Below are 20985 nucleotides of genomic sequence, written 5' to 3'. Positions count from 1 at the left end.
CGCCTTTTCCTCCGGCAGCCACCTGTTGTTCCGTGCGGTCGCTCTAAGACCAAATGACCCACCACGCACCACTTTCTCCACCAGGCAGTTACCCAGAGATCTGGTGCGTCACGAGTCCCAAGAACTCACTGTGCACCTTCTTGTCCCGACTGCCTCCCGTAGCCCTGGTGCAGTCACTTCGAGCCCAAGCACCCCGCCGCGCTCCTCCTTCTTCTCCAGACAACCCCCCTATGTTCAGGAGCGGATGCTCTGGGACCAAACCACTCACCACGCTGTTCCACCGGATAGCCGCCCAGAGCCCTGGCGCAGCTGCTCCAATTCCAAGCGACGTGCCGAGCCCGTATTTCTCCTTCTCCTCTGGGCAGCCCCCTGTGTTCAGGGGTGGTCACGTTCAGTCCAAACAGCTCACCAAGCACCTTCTCCTTTGGGCAGCCTCCCAGAGCGCGGGTGGGTTGCGCCGAGTCCAAGCGCTGTGGTGAACAGCCACCTCTTCAATGCTCCCAGCTGTCTGCGATCACTGCTCCGGCGGGGGGAGGGGCGCCTCGCCGGCAGTTCTACTTTGCAAAGATCCCTGCTTTCGGGGCTACCGCCCTGTCCGGGGGCTACCGCCCCATCCACCTGCCCAGTGGGAAGCACTCACCCGGCTGCTTTGAGTTGGTCCCAAGTCTCTCAATATCTCCTTTTCTTGAGTCCTGAGTCCACGCTGCTCCTCCGGATAGCCGCCCGGAGCCCTGGCGCAGCTGATCCAATTCCAAGCGACGTGCCGAGCCCGTATTTCTCCTTCTCCTCTGGGCAGCCCCCTCTTCAATGCTCCCAGCTGTCTGCGATCACTGCTCCGGCGGGGGGAGGGGCGCCTCGCCGGCTGTTCTACTTTGCAAAGATCCCTGCTTTTGGGGCTACCGCCCCGTCCAGGACTCCTGCCCCGTCCGGGACGCCTGCCCAGTGGGGGACTCTCGCCCGGCTGCTTTGAGTTGGTCCCAAGGCTCTCTATATCTCCTCTTCTTGAGTCCTGAGTCCTGGAGCAACACGAAACACAGCCACCCTCTAGTCCGCCATCTTGAATCTCCCCCTGCCTGTTTATTTTTGATATTGCTTGGTTACTTAAGTATTTTAGGCAGGGGGTTGTGGCTCAGTGTTAGAGAGTTTGACTAGCATGCATGAGGCCCTGGGTTAAATCCTCATCATCACATAAAAATAAAATAAATGTATTGTGCCCACCTACAAATAAAATAAAATGAAGAAAAAAGTATTGTATGACCTTTTGTGAAATTTAGGAGTTTAGTATTTTTTCTAGTACTGTGAAGAAATTCATTGACACTTTGATGAAACTTGCACTGAATCTGTGGATCGCCTGTGTAGTAGTACAATTTAGCAATATTAATTTTCCATATCCATCCATGAAGACCTTCCAGTATCTTCTTCATTGTTTTGGAATTTTATTTTAGGGGTCTTTCACCTTTTTAGTATGGTTTGTTCTTATGTATTTTATTTTTGAGACTATTGTGAATGAGGCTGATTTGCTGATTTTCTTCTCAGCAAATTTATTAATTTGTAGAAAATTAGTTCTAAAAGTCTTTTTTGCAGTCTTTAATATTCTCTAAGTATAACCACATCACCATCAAGAGGGATAAATTAACTTTCTCCATTTCTATTTGTATCTACTTTATGGTTTTCTCTTGACTAAGTGTCCTGGCTAAATTTTTAAGAACTATATTGAAAGAGAATGGTGAGAGTGCTCACCTTTGAATATTTTTCTGATTATAAAGGAAATTCTTTCAGTTTTTCCAAATTCAGTATGATGCTGCCTAAGGGTTAGTTACAAACAGTTTTTATTATGTTGTGGTATAAACCTTTTATGACATTTATTCGTGTACTTTTATCATGGGGGATGTTAAATTTTATCAAAGGCTTTTTCTGTATCTATTGGAATGATCATGTGATCTCTTTCATACTTGATTCTACTTAGGAGTTGTATAACCTTTATCACTTTGCTTAAGTTGAACCATGCTTGCATCTGTGTAATGAAACCAACTGGATTATGGTACATCCTCTTTTTAATGTGCTGTTGAATTCAATCTGCAAGTATTTTATTGAAGACTTACACCTAACTTTATCAGGAATATTGATCCATGGTTTTCTTGTTTTTATTTTCTTTTGGTTTTTTTCTTTTTTCATTGTTGTCCATTATCAGGTTTTGTTAGGTGGCTTCACTAAATGATTTTGGGATAGCTCCTTCGCTTTCTACTTTATGGAATAGTTTGAGGAGCACTGGTTTCAATGCTTTAAAAGTCTAGTAAAACTTAGCAGTGAATCCATCTGGCCCTGTGCTTTTCTCTGTTGGAGATACTTTTTATTACTGCTTCAATCTCATTACATTTTATTGATCTATTTTTGTTTTGTATCTCCCTCTTGGTTAAAGTTTTATAGGTCATGTGTGTCCACAAATACTAATTTTCCACATCCATCCATGAACTCAGGGGTACTTGATCAGTGAGCCACATCCCCATCCCTATTTAGTATTTTATTTAGAGAAGGGTCTTACTGAGTTGCTTAGCACCTCACTTTTGCTTAGGCTTTCTTTGAACTTCTGAGTGTCCTACCCAAGCCTCCAGGATAATGGACATTTGTTACCATGCCTGGTTGGCATACATTTTTTTAGAATATTTTCTTTTTTTTTTTTTTTTTTTTTTTTTTTGCAGTGCTGGGGATTGAACCCAGGACCTTGTGCTTGCAAGGCAAGCACTCTACCAACTGAGCTATCTCCCCAGCCCTTAGAATATTTTCTAACAATTCTGGGAATTTCAGTGGTATCTGTTTTACCTTATTTTTCATCTCTTAATTATTTGGATCTCCACTTTTTTTTCTTTTGGTTAGCTTAGCTAAAGGTTTGCAAATATTATATTTCCATAGAAACAACTCTTTGTTTAATTGATTCTTTAAATTATTCTTTTAGTCTATTATTTTTAATTATATCATTGTTTTTATTTTCTTTGCTTCTGATATTATGTTATGCTTTAGATATGAGATGTGCCTCCAAATATCATGAGTGAGACAACACAAGAAAGCTTATATGTAATGCGATAAGCTTATGAATGCCTTAACCTAATTAGTGCATTAATCGTCTGAGAGGGATCAACTGGGTGGTAACTGTAGCCAGGTAGGGTATGGCTGGAGGAGGTGGGTCACTGAGTCATGCCTTTGGGATAAATATTTTGTCTATTGTGAAGTAAGTGTCCCTCCTCCCTTCCTCTCCGTGTGAGAGTGTGTGTGTGTGTGTGTGTGTGTGTCTCCCCCCTCCCCTCCCCTCTCTTCCTTTCTCCCTCTCTCCCTTTCTCCCCTTCCTGGTGCAATGCTCTCAGCCACTTTCCTCCTCCACATTGTTCTGCATGATATTCTGTCTCACCTTGGGACAAGAGCAAAGGAGTCAGCCACTTATGCTAAAGCCTCTGAAACCATGAGCTCCAAAATAAGTTTTTCTTATTAAATTGTTCCTTTCAGGTCTTTTCATCGTGGTAGTTAAAGCTGACTAAAATATTGGATTTATTTTGTTCTTATTATTCTAAGAGATTGAGATAAATTATTAGATTATTTGATATCTCTCTCTCTCTAATCTATCTCTCTTTTTAATGTTAGCACTTATTGCTCTGAACTTCCCCTTTAGTGTTGTTTTTGCTCGATCCAATATATTCTGGTATGTTGTTTCCATTTTCATTTGATTCTAGGATTTTTAAAATTTCCCCCATAATTTCTTGGATGACTCCATGTTCAAACAAAAACATATTGTTGAATCTCCATGTATTAGTATAATTTCTGAAGTTTATCTTGCTGTTGAATTTTAGTTTCATCTTACTGTGATCTGATAAGATGCAAAAATTATTTCAATTAATTATGCCCTAATATGTAGAAAAAAATCCGTGTGATATTGGAAAGAATGTATATTCAGTTTGAGAAAGGAATATTGTGTAGATATATATTAAGTCCTCTTAGTCTGTAGTATAATTTAACTCTGATGTTTCTTCATTGACATTTTGCCCAGATGATTGATCTGTTTGCAAGAGTGGAGTTTTGAAGTCACACACTATTATTTTATAATGACTTATAACTCCCTTTATGTCCAATACTCTTTGTTTTTAAAAATTGGATATTCCAGGCTTTGATGCATTTGTACTAATTGTCATTATATCTTCTTTGTGAACTATTCCTTTGATCGATATGTAGTGACCTTTATCTTATCTGGTTTTGCCTTAAAGTCTGTTTTGTCAGATATAAGTGTATCTATTGCTGGTTGCTTTCAGATCTTATTTTCTTGTATTTGTTAAGCATTTATCTTTCTGTGTTTAGTGAGTAATCCCATCATATATGATGCTACTCTTTGGTTAAAAAAAATGTTTTGTTTTTTTTTTAATTAGGGCTGGGGATGTAGCTCAGTGGAGGGGAGCCTACTTAAAATAATGAGTCCAGGTTTTGATCCCTAGCAATGAAAACAAGGAAAAAACAATTAACTTATTGTTTAAAACAAAACAAAATCAAAAACTAATAATATTTGAGAGTGATTATGGGCACTACAGAAATTCCAATGAAGGTCTTGGATAAATGTATAATGTCTCTGCCCTTATTTTTGGCATATGAACAGTGTATCTGGTCATAATACTCTTTATATAGTCTCTTATTTCATGCCAGTACCTCAAATTTTACCAGCACGTTTATGAAGCCTAAAGAAAATGTATTGACCACTCTATTCATTAGATATCAGAAATATTATATCAACAGGAGAGTACTTCAACTTTATACTTATTTTAACTAAATAATTATTATTTAAATGAAGTCAATGAAAATTATTGAATTTATTATAGAAATGTTTATTTGTCCCATAAAGACAAATTCTGAAGAGTTGACATTATTTAAAACTGAATGTCTGAATGAAATTCATGAATGATGGCTTTAATCTAGAATCCATCTACTAATGAAACATCAAAACAGTACTTAATTTGTGGTTAGGGCTAATGTCATGTTGCAGTAAAACTCCTACTGAATATTTTCTTTTTTTTAAGCTTTATTTTATTCAAACATCTGTAAAACATTCATCAACCCATTACTATTTTACTTTTATTCAAATTCAAGTGGTAGAAGTAACAAGCAGTGTGTAGTGGTATCTCAAGAGAAAAGAAAACTGCTTAACCCTAATTGTAAACAGCTTGATTTACCAGATCAATCAGAATATTATCACATTTTGGAGGTATTCTAAAAGAAATTGTGTGTGTGTGTGTGTGTGTCTGTGTGTGTTTTCTTTCTGACAATTATACAAATAAAACCTGTGTAACTGATGACATGATTTCATGTTCATAACTACAAAAAGTGGGTTTATGGTCATGGTTAATTTCTGCTTTCTGAGTTGTCATGAGCATCAGAGTAGATTATCACTACCAGTCACATTTACTTTTGATGGTCAGTTAATCTGCAGTGCATTTTCACTTATCTACCCAGAGAATCCTGCAGGATCCTTGAGTGTGATTTAACTCAGAGTTGATTTCCCAGCCAAGATGTGCAACTACTACAAGACTACTTTCCTGATATTTGAAAGTAGCCTTGTTTATTATTCACAATTAGTGAATTTAGCTATTGCCAAAGAATGAAGTACCATTCTCTTTTGTTTGTCTTTAGAATCAGATATTTCTTTCATTTATTTTTCATTTGTTCAATTATTCATTCATTCGACCAGTAGTTATGAGGAACCTGCTCTGTCATTGATGTGGAGGGGTGAGTAAAACTATGGAGGTTACAGTTCCTCTCCTTGAGTATACAGGGTTGGAAGTGGCCTTGAAAAACCAATAATCCAGTCTCCTGCTTTGTATATGCAGGAAAAGTTTCTCTGATGTTAATGCTGGATGCGCATCCAGCTACTGTATATACTTCAGCTTTCTTTTTCTCCATGAATGCCCTTTTGATGCTGAAAAACTTTGTTGTTTCCTCATCCTTCTGAACACTCAAATGACCTTTCTATTCTGGGCCCCCACAGGCATTAACTCTTCCCCTTAGATTAAATGTCAGGCTCTCTGGATAAGATATGTGCCAATGAAAAAAAGCATGATCCTGAGCCTTGCCCAGTTTTTGTTTTGCTCTCCATACAATCTATATAAATAAATGCATTTCCTCACTTTTCTGAGAGACCCATTTGTATATTTTCAAAGCTTCTTCTTCCCTTTTCCTAGGCAATAAGGTCTCGCTTCTACACTCGCTTCTGCATTGTCCTGTGTTGCTCAGCTTTGTTATGTCTAACATTCAAACTGGGATGGATGAAAATGAATTGCACTGAGGGTCTGCGGCCTGAAATCCTCTGTCTGGCTTTGCCTCCCACCCAGAGAGCCTTGGGGAAAGCTCTGCCCCTTGCCCTACTCCCACCAGGTACAGGGCTGCTGGCTTAGATTCTACAATCTGCATTGTCTTTCCAGCCTTCCAGCTGGATGTGCTGCATCTCAGGTGTGCTCTGGGTACTCCTTGGTTTCCAGAGAGAGCATTCATTATATAACAGTCTGAGACCTTGAGCCAAATTGGAAGAATGGGAGAATAATATGATGGAAGATCATACCTAGTACAATTTTGTTTTGCAAACTGTGTGCCCTTAAAGGAACCTTCTGAATTGGGGACTAGGGTAAATTTCTTCTCTGTTCCTGGAATGTTTCAGAAGCCTGCCTGTCTCATGGACTAGATACACAGGAAGGAGAAATGTTGGGCGTGGTTTTGGATCTTTCTGTGGCTCTTCATACTTCTTGTCAAGGGTGTGTGCCAAGGCCTGTCAAGAGGGACCCATATGGAAAGAGTTATGCTGATAAATCATCATTCCTGAAGAACAATGGTGCAGGAGGCTGAGTATAGTGTGTGTTCTCTTTAGCTTAATGACCTAGACTGATGGTTTTTCCAGGAGGGTGCAGGGCCATCAGTGGTCCCTCCCCCCAAATCTGTCCTCATCTGGTGATCTCTATCTTTGTCAACCTTCTCATCAAGGGCCGGGATGAGAGAATTGGGTATGCAGCCTAATTCAAAATTGCAGGAGGCTGAGTATAGTGTGTGTTCTCTTTAGCTTAATGACCTGGACTGATGGTTTTTCCAGGAGGGTGCAGGGCCATCAGTGGTCCCTCCCCCCAAATCTGTCCTCATCTGGTGATCTCTATCTTTGTCAACCTTCTCATCAAGGGCCGGGATGAGAGAATTGGGTATGCAGCCTAATTCAAAATTAGGGATTTTCAGTAGTTTCATGAATATCATTCATTTGGGTTGAATTGTTAAGGCAGATTGTTTTCACAGTATCCAAGCAGTAAATTTTCTCACAGGAAATATCAGACCAGGCAATTATAGTCAGGTTTTCCACATCCTTAAGAGCAAAGAAAGAGAGAATTTAAAAAAAATAAGATTCCTTTAATATGCTGAAAGTCAACAGTTGAAGAATTGGCAATGAGGGTATCAAACTGAACTCCGTTAAAGTCCCTAGTGATGGTTAAGGCTCACAGTGACTGCTCTGTGGCCTAGCCCCTAACAAGGTCTCATGTTCTACATGGCTCAATTTTAAAAATGACTGTGGATTGAAGCTGATAGAGGTGGAAGAAACCCCTCCAGAGTCCTGAACACCTCCCATCCACCAGACAGACCACCCAGCAGACACTGGGGGGACTTCCTTCAGCTCCCCAGAACTTAGTTTCCTCATTTCTAACACCATAGGTCATGCCAGCACCCCCAAGTGACATCAAAGAGTCCCCAAATCTAATCACATCTATGTCCCTTGTCTTACCCTTGAGGGGTTTGGCTGGGGCACCATAGGAAGTCAAAGAGAAATGGAAACAGGAAATTGAAATGAAAAAACAAATCTTTTCTTCTGTGGAGAACTTGGATTTTGTTTTTTTAATAAAAGCCCTTTTCCATCAACTTGCCTTCAGGAATGCTACTCAGAAAGACTTAAAGATTCCCAAGCCTTCCTGAGGACTACTTAGATGCAAGCGTTGTGCAGAATCCCTGCTGGGAATGCAGGAGAAACAGCACCACACAGCTGCCCCAGAGGACACCTCCACAGTGCTCAGGGTGGAGATGGGGTGAGACTCAAGGGCCCAGGATCACTCCATATTATGGTCTTTACAGTCTCTCAAAGATGGCCTGTCTGCTCAAGGGAAGGGGAGACTCAATTTGTCAATTTCCTGCTGATATCAATCTTCTCTGGCCTACTCTAGTCCCTGGATTGTTTATTCGACTCTGTTGAAAAAGCTGGATTCTGGCCTGAAGGCTATCAGGATTACTTGTCTTTTTGCACTGCCTCAAGGGTATTTCCTATATAACATGGAGCACCCTGGGTGCTGGCATGCTTATCTTGTTACCTCCTCTAGTGGGGGTGCTTGTAGTGTCTCAGTTTTCTAGATAATTTTTTATAGATAATATTCAAATATATATATTTGAACATATCTATATCTATGTCTCTATCTATTATCTATCTATCTATCATCTATTTATCTCAAGTAAGAAAAAGATTTCACCTCCCTTGAGCTTGGTAGCTTTTTTTTTTTTTTTTTTTTTTTTTAGAAACATATGCAGGTATTTATTTTCTGCATCTTTGGAGATTATTTCACATTTTAAAACCTCCTTTCCGGGGGCGGCCCCGGGGAGCTCGGCGGCGGCCCGCGGTGGTGGGAGCGGCAGGAGCATCAGGGACCACGGGCGACGCAAGTTCCGGACGGGGCTCTCGTCTCCTCGCCTCACTCCTCTCCTTCCTCTCGCCTGGTCCGGGGCTGTCTCCCGACCGTGGCCCTTTCGGCCAAGCGCTTTCAGAGTGCGGTCGCGGAGGGGAAGCCGTCGTCATCCCCGCCTTGGGGCCGAGTGAGGCGCCCGTCGCGTCGCGTTGCCCCCTCGCCGCCTCCTCGCCCCTGTGGCGGGCGCCGTTCTCGTCCCAAGCACTCCCCCCAGCTCCATAAATGGAAATCGGCTCCGCAGGACCTGTTGGGGCCCAGCCCTTAATCATGGTGCCCAGAAGACCTGGCTATGGCACCATGGGCAAACCCATTAAACTGTTGGCTAACTGTTTTCAAGTTGAAATCCCAAAGATTGATGTCTACCTCTATGGAGGTAGATATTAAACCAGACAAGTGTCCTAGGAGAGTGAACAGTCTATGCACCAGAGCATGATGGAGTCAAAAGACTTGGTACCAGAATGTAGGAATTGGTGGTTGAGGGAAGTAGTTGACTCAATGGTTCAGCATTTTAAAGTAACTATATTTGGAGACCGTAGATCAGTTTATGATGGAAAAAGAAGGCTTTACACAGCCAATCCACTTCCTGTGGCAACTACTGGGGTAGATTTAGATGTTACATTACCTGGGGAAGGTGGAAAAGATCGTCCTTTCAAGGTGTCAATCAAATTTGTCTCTCGGGTGAGTTGGCACCTACTGCATGAAGTACTGACAGGACGGACCTTGCCTGAGCCACTGGAATTAGACAAGCCAATCAGCACTAACCCTGTCCATGCTGTTGATGTGGTGCTACGACATCTGCCCTCCATGAAATATACGCCTGTGGGGCGTTCCTTTTTCTCAGCTCCAGAAGGATATGACCACCCTCTGGGAGGGGGCAGGGAAGTATGGTTTGGATTCCATCAGTCTGTTCGACCTGCCATGTGGAAAATGATGCTTAATATCGATGAAAGAGACCTCTGGCAGCAGTGTGGAGAATAGATAGAGGAGAAAAAACTAATCTGAGAAGCCAGTTAGGAGGCTTTTCAATCACTAGTTCAGGTTTCGGTCTACATGTTACTTCCTTGAGAAGCATTGTTTGACAGACACCCTTCTCCCCCCATCCAGCCATCCCCCAAGTCTGAGTTAGGTATTTCTCATATGTATTCCCATAGCACAGTGTACTTCCCCTATACTAGGAGGTGTCACCCTGAATTGAAAGTGTTTATTGTTCTGTGTCTCCAGTTAGAATGAGAGCCCCTTGAAACTAGGCACTGTCCATGTTATTCCCCAGTGTAACTCTTGGTCATATTAGGCGAAAAAAAAAAAAAAAAAAGAAAGAAAGAAAGAAGAGAAAAGAAATAAATTCAAGAAAGTGGAGGAGGATCTTTCCAATGAGCCTGAAAAGTCAGAAGTATTTGTAGAATTAAGTGATGTCTTAGCTGTGATTTAACAATGTAATGAGACTAAGAATTTGGATTAAAAAGCAGGTGTCCAGGAATAAACATTTTTTTGAGAAGTCAAAAAAAAAAAAAAAAAAAAACCTCCAAATTGTGGTGTCAGTTATATGATTAGATTTTCTACTGTTATTTTTGTTTGTTTACTTATTTATTTTATGGTACTGGTGGTCAGACTCAGGGCCCCACACATGCCAGGCAAGAGCTTACTATGAATTGCCCCCCTCAGCTCTTTGTTAAAATATTCTTGCTCTGCTCCTTGGTCTTGATTTTCTCCAGACTCATGGGTGGTGCAGTTGTCTCTGGTTTTATTTCATATTTTGTACTTAAGTGTACAAATATTAGGTTTTGGGGATTGAGGTTATACTAGAATTTTCTCAGTAGACATGTAGCAATTACTGTGAGTTGAGCACTATTCTCTGCATGCACTTGATGTATTAATCCATTTGGTTCTCATGAGTGTCAGAAAACTAATGTGCAAAGAAGCTGAACCTTACCTCCCCTGTGGGCAGGTGTCCTGGTGCTGCTGGGTTCCAACATCCACATGCACTACATGCAGAATGCAAATTGAGGAGACCGTCCTCTCCTAGGTGAAACATATCAGTAAGACTATTTGTGTGTATATTGCATGTGTTAGTGTGGGAAATGGGGGTGAGTTTTAATGATTTTTTTTAAACAAGTGCAGATTTCTTTTGTTTTCTTTAATTTTTTTGAGAAAAGGTCTCTCTGTGTTGCCCAGGCTGGTCTCAAATTCAAGGGCTCAGGTGATGCCCCCACTGCAACCTCCTCCTGAGCAGCTGGAACCACAGGTATGTGCCACCAGGTCCAATGGTGACTTTTGAAAGTGAGTACAGATAGTTTCAGATTTTCTGTATGTTCTTGAATTGACTGTGTGATCCTTCTAGAAAACAGTCCAGTTTGTTGATTTTCAAGTGTATCATTTTTATTTCATTCCTACTCTTCTCTTCTTACTAAAGACATTCTACTTTTAATGTTTGGTTCTATTCTTCCCTTGTACTCTTCACATTGTTAACTGTACTTTCCTTTTCTCATAATCAATTTTGTCAAAGCTTTTTTCTTTATTAGTCTCTTCAAACAACAAGTTCTGAGGATTGCCGAATCTATTTATTATTAGATTAACTTTTTATCTTGCATTTAGTTTTCCTTCCGTTTTATTCTCTTGTTTTGCCCTGCTGTCCTTTGGAGTGGGAAGCCTTGCTCCTCACTTTTTACTCTCTACAATAACAGGCATCTCTGTGCTGTGTGTTCCCATGTACTACCTCAATTGCCTCCCACAGGATTTTATAAGTTGTGTTTTTAATGCCCATAATTTTGAAATGTTTTCCAATTTCTGCTATTTATTTCTTAACATTTACTGATATGTAGGTTCTTTTGGGAGCACTGTAGAGGATCTCTGTCTTTATTGCCAAATTTTAAAAAATTTCTTTGCAATCAAACATGTAGTTGAAAATTTTTTCAGACGTGATTTGTGGGTTGCTATATGACCACCTTTCATAAGTATGTTATGTGTTCTTGTCAAGAATATGTATTATTTAACAGTCAGGTATATTGGATCTAGCTTATTTTCTTTATTCTTTATTCTTATTTCTTTATTCTTTAAAAAAAAAAAAAAAGCTCCTAAGCCTTTTTATTGATTTTCCTTCAAAATGCATTACCATGTACAATAATGTGCAGGGAGAAAGCTAACCTTAAAATAGACATTAAAGCATCATCTTTATTCTTATTCATGTCTTTTTCTACTTGATCTATTGCTGACAGAGACATACTAAAATTTCCTATCATGCTCAAGGATTGGACAGTTTCATTCTAACTTTTTGGTTATATGTTTTAAGATTCTGCTGTTAGGAGCATGGAGGTTCGTGATGGCTAAATTTTCCTATTGAATTTTTCCTTTTGTTTTTCTGCAATAAAATTATCGATAAAATTAATTAATAATAAAATTATTAATTAATAAAATAATAAATTATTAATTATTAAAATTAATTAATAATTATTTATCAATAATAATGTTTTAATTCCAAAATATTTTAATCTGAATATTTAAATCTAAATAATTTAATATTCAGCTACATTTGCTTTTAAGTGGCTTGTGTATAAGTGGTGTATTTCTTCCCCAGACTTTGCTACTATGCTTTTGTGTCATGGATCTCTTGAAAAAGTACAGAACTAATTTGAAGCAAAAAATCTCATTTGAGCATCTCAGTCTTTTAAATGCAAAATTAATTGATATTTATAGCAGCCCAATTCACAGGAGCCAAGCTATGGAGCCTGCCAAGGTGCCCTTCAACAGAAGAATGAATAAAGAAAATGTGGTATATATACACAGTGGGATAATACTCAGCCACAAAGAAGAATGAAATAATGGTATTTGCTGGTAAATGGATGGAACTGGAGATTTACATGGTAAGTGAAGTAAGCCAGACTCTGAAAGGCAAAGGTCTGATGTTCTCTCTGGTATGTCCAAGGTGAAAGCTAGTCCAAGGTGAAAGAAAGAAAGGGAAAAAGAGAAAGAAAAAAAAAGTTTTTTTTTTTTGTGTGTGTGTGTGTGTGTGTGTGTGTGAATTCCATCAAAATAGAAGAAAGATCAGTGCAGTAGAGGAAGGGGATTGAGGAGGAGGGAGGAGGGACAGGATAAGGGCAAAACAGTGAAATGAATCTGATCTGACTTCCCCGTGTACATATATGAATACACCAGAGTGAATCTCACCATCTTGTTCATCCACAAGATACAAATTTAAAAAACTAAGTAATTATCAGAAAGATCAGTAGAATAGAGATAAAGGAATGAGGAAAGGAGAAGGGGAGGGAGAAGGGAAATAGTGGGGACTGAATTGGAGCAGATTACATTCCATGCTTTTACAATTACGTCAAAGTGAATATCCAATAAAAATTTTATTTGTCTTATAATTACTTATATATTTGAATTTATTTGTCCTGTTTCATCTTATGCTTCCATTTTGACACACTTTTTCTTTATTTTCTTTCTGCTTCTTTTTCTTTTGAATTGGCCATTTTAAAAGGAACACATGTGGCATTTAGTACATTCTTCCTTTTGTGTAATGTCTACCTCTGTTTCGTTCTGAGACATTTTCATCTTCTCCACTGGGTCTTGCCAGTCCATCCCTCCTCCTGACCTCAGCTCCTGGCAGCCAGCAGTCTGTGATGCTTCACATAAATGTAATTGTATAATATAATATAATATGTGACCTTGTGTGTCTGGCTTCTTTCCCTTAGCATAATGTGTTGGAAGTTCATTCACATTGTAGCAAATATCAATTATTTCATTTCCTTTTGTGGCAGAAATAGTACTCCATTGTATGGATATATGACATTTTGTTTATCCACTCATGTATTGATAGACACGGGTTGTTCCATCTTCTGGCTATCACAAATTGTGCTGCTATGAACATCTCTGTGTGTGTATTTTTGAGTCCCAATTTTCAAACCTTTGGGACTAGACACCTAGCAGTGCTAAAGCAGAGTTAAGTGGTAATGGTAATTTTTTATAACTTTTTAAAATTAGAACGTTATAGTTATACATAGCAGTTGGGTTCATTTTTTTGAGGGGGCTACTGGGGATGGGCACTCAGCTACTGAGCCACATTCCCAGGCCTATTTTGTATTTTATTTAGAGACAGAGTCTCATTGAGTTGTTTTAGCACCTCACTATTGCTGAGGCTTGCTTTGAACTTTTGATCCTCCTGCCTCAGCCTCTGGAATTGCCAGGATTACAGGCATGCAACACCCTGCCTGGCAAGTTAGATTCATTTTGACAAAATCAAACAAGCATGGAATTTGATTTACTACATTTCAGTTCCTGGTGCTCCCACTTTCTCTTCCATTCTTCCTCCCCCTCTTCTCCTTTGACTACTGATCTTCCTTTCACTCATTTGCTTATTTATTTATTTTGGGGGCAGTACTGGGTATTCAACTTATGGACACTTAGCCACTGAGCCACATCCCCAGCTCTATTTCGTATTTTATTTAGAGTCAGGGTTTCAGTGAGTTGCTTAGAACTTTGCTTTTGCTGAGCTGGCTTTGAACTCATAATCTTCCTACCTCAGCCTTTGGAGCTGCTGGTATCACAGGCTTGTGCCTATTTATTAATTTTTCATTAGTGCTTGATACCCACACATAAAGGTGGAATTCACTGTGGCATATTTGATGTGCACAATGAGTGATTTTGTTAAATTCCTTCTGCATTTCCTTCCCTTTCCAGTCCCTCCTCTCTTCCTCTTGATCTCCTTCCTCTATTTCACTGACCTTTCCTATATCTTTATGTTATCCAATCTCCTCCTCTCCCTGCTTTTTCCTTTGCTTTGCTCTAACTTCCATGGATGAGAGAAAATATTTGACCTTTGATTTTCTGAGTCTCACTTATTTCACTTAGCATGATATTCTCCAGTTCCATCCACTTACCAGGAAATGCCATTATTTCATTCTTCTTTATGACTGAGTAAAACTCCACTATGTATATTTACCACATTTTCTTAATCCATTCTTCCATTGATGGGCAGCTGGGCTGGTTCCATAATTTGGCTATTGTGAATTGTGCTATTATAAACATTGAAGTGACTATATTATTGTAGTAGGCTGATTTTAGTCCTTTTGGATGTATGCTGAGAAGTGGGATAGGTGGGTCATATGGTAGGTCCATTCCTAGTTTTATTGAGGAATCTGCATATTGCTTTCCAGAGGGTTACACTAATTTGCAGTTTTCCCAACAGTATCAGTGTACCTTTCCTCCCACATTGTCACCAGTATCTATTATTGTTCTTTGTTTGTTTGTTTTTAGGGTACTGGGGACTGAACTCAGGAACATTTAGCTATGGAGTACGCTCCCCAGCCCTATTTTGTATTTTTAGAGACAAGGTCTCACTGAAATGCCTAGAGTCTCACTTTTACCAAGGCTAACTTTGAACTCTGGATTCCCCTGCCTCAGCTTCCTGAGTCTCTGGCATTACAGGTGTGTGCCACCGGCTCCAGTTATAGTAGGTATTCTTTTTTTTTTTTTTTTTTTTTGACTGCCATTCTGACCAGAATGAGATGAAATCTTAGCGTAGTCTTGATTTGCATTTCCCTGGTTGCTAGAGATGTTGAACATTTTTCATATTTGTTGGCCATTTGTGTTTCTTCTTTAGAGAAGTGTCAGTTTAGTTCCCTCTCCTGGTAACGGCAAGCTTTTGAAGGACTGCCACACTCTTTTCCATCAGCACTTTCTAGTGATTAACTAATAAGAATTTTTTCCTCTCTTTTCTAATTTGGTAAATGTATATTATGTTTTTAGGGTTTTAGCAGTTATTTTAATTTTCAGTCAGGATCACTTGCTGTTGTAATTATTCCTGTTGTTTTTATTATCTGTTATCATTAATGTTTACTGAAGTGTATAGTTTCTTTTCTCACCATTGCTCCTATTGTAGGCTTTCCTTCTGAGTTCAGTTTCCTTCTTCCTGAAATAAGCCCTGTCGTAGTTCATTCAGTAAAGGTCTAAGATGGTTAACTCCCTTTGTCTTTGCCCAAATATGTCTTCACTCTGTCCTTACCTTTAATGATATGTTAGCTAGGAATTTCTAAGTTGACACTTACTTTTCCTCAGTGCTCTGAAACTGTTATTTCATTGTTTTACAGTCTTTATTGTTGCTATGAGGTCTGCTATGTAAGTCACTGTTGTAATCGACCTTTTTGCTAAGATTTTTCTCATTCCCTTAGGTAATTCTGGTACTTTTAATATGACATGCGTGGGTGTGTGTTTATCTTTACATGTCTCAATAAGGCTCAGTAAGTTTCTGTGAGGATTCATGACTGGAGAGCTCTTAGCAACTGTGTTTTCATCCTCTTCCTTTCCAACATCCTCTTTATCTTTCCTTCAGTAACTCCTTGTAAATATACATAGGGCTTCAGTGTTTATACATTTATATATACACACATTTTTGACAATCATTTGAAGTGAAATTTAGGTATCAAAGCATCTCACCTGCAAATATTTCACTTTTTTGTGTGCGTGTGTGATGTTGGGTATTGAACCCAGGGCTTATGCATGTGAGGTAAGCACTCTACCAACTGAGCTATATCCCCACCCCTTCACCTGCAAATATATCAGTATGTGTCTCCTGTGTATGAGAACATTCTCCTATACAGTCACAGTACCATTATCACACCCAAGAAACTTCACAATGATTCAGTAGCATCATCTAACACATAGCTCATAACCAAATAAGTTCTTGGACTTATTTTTTTCAATCTAGTATCCATTCAAGGTTCACCCATTGTTTTAGTTTATGCACATCTCTTATCTATTTTAATCTCGAGTAGTTTTATTTTTTCACAAACAGCATAGGCTTCTTGTCTTAAGGATGCCCACGTTTCAGATTTGCAGGTCTGTTTCCTGCCTAGGTTTACCTTAAGCACTTTCTGAGCAGAGCAAATGAACATGTGGTGCTGATTTCCTTCCCATCACATCACACCAGGAGCTTCTAATGTCAGTTTATTTTTGATGCTACCTAGTAGGATCACTTATATATGTGGTATATGTCAATCCCTCCATTGTCATAAAGTTGATTTCCCTGCTGCACTTAGTAAGTCATTTGTTACTTTCAGGTCGAAATGTCTTGCTCCTCAAACCTTTCATCTAGTGGTAGCCATTGATGATCTTTTTCCATAAATGATTAGATTGGTATAAAATGGTGACCTTTCCAATTTTATTTTTCCTTCTACATTTGGTATTTGGTAGTTGGCAGTGTTATATAGAGAAGAACGTTTCTGTTCTCTGTCTCTTGCACTCTCCTCTATCTTTTCTTTTTTTTTTTTTTTTTTTTTAAAACAAACACAATTTTGTGGTCCAAAACAGTTTTTCTCAAGAATCTGCTCTATGCAAACAATAACAACTTTTTCACAGAAAAGGAGACAAGTCCTTCCCCAGTGTTGTATGTGGGAATTATTCCTCCTTCACCCCGGTTTGGGGGGAAGAGGGAGCGCTATTCACTAGCGCGATGTGGGCAGAAGGGTCCCCCAGCTGCCCCTCACACTTCAGCCGGGAACCTCCCAGAGACCTGGCCTCCTCTGACCTCACCTGGGTGGAGGAGAGTGCATTCATTCCAGTTCTCTCCCGCTCCAGGGAACCCTCCTGGCCGGGGCCTGGCCCAGGCCTATCTCTCCCCTCTGCCTGGAAAACAGAACCTCTGACCTCAAACCTAATCCCGTGGCCCTGCCCCCTTGGGATCCATCAGATCCCTGACAACTCCTGAAATGCCTGAGGCTAGAGGAGGAAGAAAGTATCTCAGGTCCCATCCAAACCCAAACTTTCTCCTTCAAACCCCAGGAGACCCTTGGGGATCCCTGAGGTTAGGCCAAGAGCCCTCTCATTAAGCATTCTGCAAAAAGCAGTTTGTTTTGTCTCCATCCTTTAGGGGGCTGTTTGGGTGTCCAAAGAATGGACTCAGGCCAGCCCTCTACTTCCACCCCCTCCCATCCATGAATCTGTGGAGTGGACCTCGAAAGGCGACTTGTTTGGTCTGACTTTATTGATTTCTTCCACCTTCCATTACTTTGCCTGGGACAGTCTCAGGCCCCTTCCCCAGGCAAAGTCCTCAATGGGGAAGAGGTTCCTCAGCACTGCTCTCTTCCTACAAGGAGCCACTTGGGGAGGAGGCTGATTTACCAAGGTGGAGGTGCTCTTTCACCATCAAGAGCTTACGAACAAAAAGCAAAGGGGATAACTGAAGGGAGAAACTCCAAAACTGGACAAAAGGGAAAGGCTGGTGACTGATATGGAAGATCTTATCAATTAAGGGGTCACCCGAACTTAGGGTGCCATAGGAAGGAAACAGGAAGGGGGTGATTTGCCCCCAACCCCTATTACAGATGGGGTGGTGCTAAGAGGCATGGAAAGGCCTAAAGGGAGTGAAGGGTTAAAGGCCTGGGCGGCGGGGCGGGATGCCCCCAGGGCGCTGCCAATCACCTTCCCACCCCTATCACAGCCCCCACACCCGGAGGCTTGCCCTCCAACGCAGAAACAACCGGTTTATCCATCACCAAGGTCTCCCCCACCATTCCCCCCACCACCACCAGTCTTTGAGCATGCCTCCTTCTCCCCGCCTGGGGTGTGAAGGCCCTGCCCCAGAGAGCTGAAGTGGAGGAGGGATTGGAATCTGTGTCATTCAGCCTTTTGGGGTCAAGCCTTCTCCCGACTCCAGCCCTTGGTTCCTCTGCAAATATGAGTTGGGGGGAACCTCACCCCGACCTCTTAGGTGCTTGAGGATCACTGTCATTTGAGGTCTTTCTGCCCACAGTCCATAAAAGGTAAAGGAAGGGAACAGGCAAATGTGAGAAATGAGGCTGTCTCCTCAAGCCCGCAGTTTGGCAGTAGCCCCAATTTCCCCCACTTGGCAGAAAAGATCAAACGCTTAGAGTTCTTCCAGGTTGACCCCCCAGAATTTGAGGCTGGGGGCTCAGGAACAGCGGGTCCCCCCATCTGCCACCGCCAGAGGGGGTGGGCAGGCGGGGGTTTGGCGTCTCCTTGGAGGCGAAGCGAGGATGCAGGCCCTAAGTCTCCGTCCTCCCCCACAACCAGGGCCGGAGGGCAGGGAAAGCAGTCCAGAAGGCTGAAGGTGCTCGTGGTGGGGAGTGTAGGTGCAGGGCGGCGGGGCTGCGCGCTGCGCTGGGGCGGAGGTGGCCGCCGGCGTTTCTTGGCTGCTCCCCGGGCAGACCCTTTCGCTGGCGGCCGCTCGACCCCGGCGCAAACTCGGAGTGTCCAGGGCGAAGCCCTTCGCATAACACCAAAGTTTCGACCGGCGGATCAGACGATCGAAATGTTCTTGGCGGAGATCGCCCGGCATGGCCGGAGCTGCGCTGACCGTCGAGGAGGTAACGGCTGAAGCCTCGGGGGCCGCTAGCGGGGGGTTTCCATCGACTGCAGCCTCCTGGCCCTGCAGGGACGCCTCGGGAGACGCCCCGGGACACGCGGGCTCGGTGGAGAGGCCCACAGGTGGCGGCGGAGGCCGGGAGCCGGGATCCTGAGGCGGGCAGGCGGCTGGATCAGGCTGGGACTCGAGACCCGGGTCTGGCCCAGGCGGAACCGAGGCAGAGCTGGTCGGAGATTCCCGAGGACGCCGGGGCTCGGGGCAGCGGCCCGGAGGTGCGCAGGAGCGAGCGCCCAAGTGCGGGAAGCTGCCTCCGCCCTCTTCCTCCTCTCCGCCGCCCGGGCACACCGCGACATCGGCATCCTCGCCCGCTGGGGATTGCGGATCGCTGAACTGCCCGGCCTGTCCCCCGAGGTACTTCAGGCCATCCGGGGCCCAGCCACCGGTGCACACGGAGGTTCGAGGGCCCCGCATCACCGGGGCCCGTGGCGCCTGCTCCCCAGGCCCCAGGCTCAGAGAGGACGCCCGGGGTTTGGCCTAGGGCACGCAAGCACAGCGGAGAACTCCTGTGTCCCCCGACGCGGCTTCCGGGGTGTAGGGGAGCACGGCGACCCTCGCGGGGACGCCGGCACTGCCAGGCGGGGAGGGGAACACAGAGTCTCCATGGAGCAGCCTCGGGGGGTGCCCACTGAGGGGGCCCTGGTCCCAGTGGCGGGATGCCCTGGCTGCCCGAAGAGCCCACGGGCGAGGGGAACATCGCCCCCCCCGACGGGGAGGTCCGTGCTCACGGGCGCCCCGAGCCCGCTACACCGGGCCGCGGCGCTCTGGCTCCCTCCTCGATCTCGTCTCGCGGCCCTCCCGGCGGCCGGACTCCTGGGTCCCTGCGAGTCCCGGTGCGGTCAGCCGCCCTTCCTGCCGCCGCGTTCTCTGCTCAGCCGGGGTGGGAGCCCTCCCAAGTCGCCCGAAGCGCTGAGGCGGGGAAAACAAAGCGGCCGGCGGTCGCCGGAGGCGGGAAGGGCCCGGGCCAAGGCGGCGGAGAGGGCGCCTTCCGCCCGCTCGGCTTCTTTCTTCTATCTTTTCTTTTCTCCTCCCTTCTTCCTCTCTCCTTCAGTAGCAAACTTGTGGATCTTTTTAAATAGTCAACTTGTGATCAATCACCATCATTATATAAAGATAAGTTAATTATTGCATGACTGCATAAGTTGCTTGTTCTTTCTTCATAGTGTCACCGTTTCTTATAATTTCCATTCTCTTTTAAAATATTTTCTCCCATCTCTAACTTACAGTGTCTCCTAGATTGTTGCTCCATCCTCCTGAGTTCCCAAGGGTCCCAGGTGCTGTCTGCTGGTGTTCACTCATGGCACATCATTTTCTTATGTGGTTAAGGGTTTTTATTTTAAGCACATTTTCAATGGACTTTAAAAAAATTTACATTGCTTTGGTTAGGTGTGCTGGGGTGTCAATTGGTAAAAATTTATATTAATTTCCTACATTCTAGGTTCTTGGGTCACGTGAGTCCATTTGAACTCCATTGACACAGGGTTCTGGTACTGAATTGAGTATGATAAAAAGTAAGTGATCAATACCTTTATTCTAAGGAGTTGACTTTCTTTTGTAACCCATAATTAAGCCAGCCACATGCCCAATGTCAAACAGAGGAAACAGAGGAACAGGGCACTTCCTCCTGTCTGTGTCATGCTAAGGGTTAAGAGCTGGTGGACTCCTGCTGAGTGTGTCCTGAAGCAAGGCCACAAAATACCTTCCAGAAGATCATGATTAGAGCTCGCCAGTCTTTCAGAATTTCTTTGTTCCATGGTAAGCAGAGACCTCAGATTTTGCCCATGGTACAGATGAAGAATGTGAAGCCCACAGAGGGTAAGTGACTTGCCCAAGGCCATGTAGAGTAGGGGAGAGCAAGGACAAAAACCCACATCCCTGAGTGGC

The 20985-nt window shown here is 42.8% G+C and overlaps 1 pseudogene across 1 annotated transcript; it reads right to left on the bottom strand.

The window, feature by feature from the left end:
• Positions 1–17685: 17685 nt before the first annotated feature.
• Positions 17686–19989, bottom strand: LOC306650189 (elongin BC and Polycomb repressive complex 2-associated protein-like; annotated as a pseudogene). Its single transcript has one exon. The product of its transcript is annotated as an elongin BC and Polycomb repressive complex 2-associated protein-like (transcript).
• Positions 19990–20985: the final 996 nt, after the last annotated feature.

The sequence above is a fragment of the Sciurus vulgaris genome, assembly GCF_902686455.1.
Source record: "Sciurus vulgaris genome assembly, chromosome: 18".
NCBI lineage: Eukaryota > Metazoa > Chordata > Mammalia > Rodentia > Sciuridae > Sciurus > Sciurus vulgaris.
This window is presented reverse-complemented; position numbering and strand designations above follow the sequence as displayed.